The 1,130-nt window shown below is 40.4% G+C and overlaps 1 non-coding gene across 1 annotated transcript; it reads right to left on the reverse strand.

Moving 5' to 3' along the window:
• Window positions 1-466: 466 nt before the first annotated feature.
• LOC141644772 (small nucleolar RNA R71) lies at window positions 467-573 on the reverse strand. Its single transcript, XR_012544380.1, has one exon. It is a non-coding gene; the product is annotated as a small nucleolar RNA R71 (small nucleolar RNA).
• Between the last annotated feature and the right edge of the window lie 557 nt (window positions 574-1,130).

Genomic DNA, 1,130 nt, shown 5'->3' on the forward strand with positions numbered 1-1,130 from the left:
AACCTGCCCAATGATACTCTCACATCACAGAAAAATTCTTACGTCCTCCGGGAGTACCGTACTCCTTACACTTAAAACTAATCCACCAAATACAATATAATAATAACCTAGGTGTAAGGAGTACGGTACTCCCGGAGTACACAAGAATTTATCCACATCACAACACTTGGCCGGAAATTTCATTGCAAAATCCGTATTTATCCAATTAGTCGAAAGAAGCCAATTTGGGGGGATGCCTAGTGAAGACCCTCATTCTCACATGGAGACTTTTTGTGACTATTGTGATGCGATTTCACAAACCGGAGTGACTCAAGACTAAATTCGATGGGTCTTATTTCCTTTTTCTCTAAATGGTACCGCGAAACAATGGTTAAAAAGCCTTGATAAGGCTACTCTTGGTATTGACTCTTGGAAGAAATTGGCTCTTACTTTCTACAAAAAGTTCTACTCTCCGGAAAAGACTAACATGCTAAGAGCTCAAATCACGGGTTTTAAGCAAAGTGACAAAGAATATTTGTATGAAGCTTGGGAGCGATTCAAAGGAACATGTTGCTCATGTCCTCATCATGAACTTAGCGAGTGGTTCTTGGTACAACAATTTTGGAATGGTCTTTATGAAGACTCCCGAAAGATTCTCAACATGGGATCAAATGGTATGTTCACCGAAGTTGACGATAATCAAACTTGGAGCAAGATTGAGGAAATGGCGGTCCATAACTCACAATATAGTAGACCTCGCAAGGCTACTTGAGGAGGAAAGCATGAAGTGGACTCTATTACTCAATTAGGTGCTCAACTTAGTGCTCATATTGATATCATCAACTTGAAGTTTGAGAAGGCCATGGCTAAACTTGAAGAAGCCTCAAAATCACCAAAGCAACATGCTAATGCCATGGTGGCATCTTCATCAATTCCAAGTGGAATATGTGAGAATTGTGGAACTTTGGGACATGACCAAAGTGAATGCAGGGGAACAAGTGAGCAAGTGAATGCTTTTCAAGCATACAAGAGTGGTACCCCTTATTCCAACTATTACAATGAAAACACCAAATTCTATCCAAATCTCTCATACAAAAGCCGAAATGTTCAAAACCCTCAACCAACATACACCCCACCTCCAATGAGAAACC

Source organism: Silene latifolia, chromosome 2 (genome assembly GCF_048544455.1).
Source record: "Silene latifolia isolate original U9 population chromosome 2, ASM4854445v1, whole genome shotgun sequence".
Taxonomy (NCBI): Eukaryota; Viridiplantae; Streptophyta; class Magnoliopsida; order Caryophyllales; family Caryophyllaceae; genus Silene; species Silene latifolia.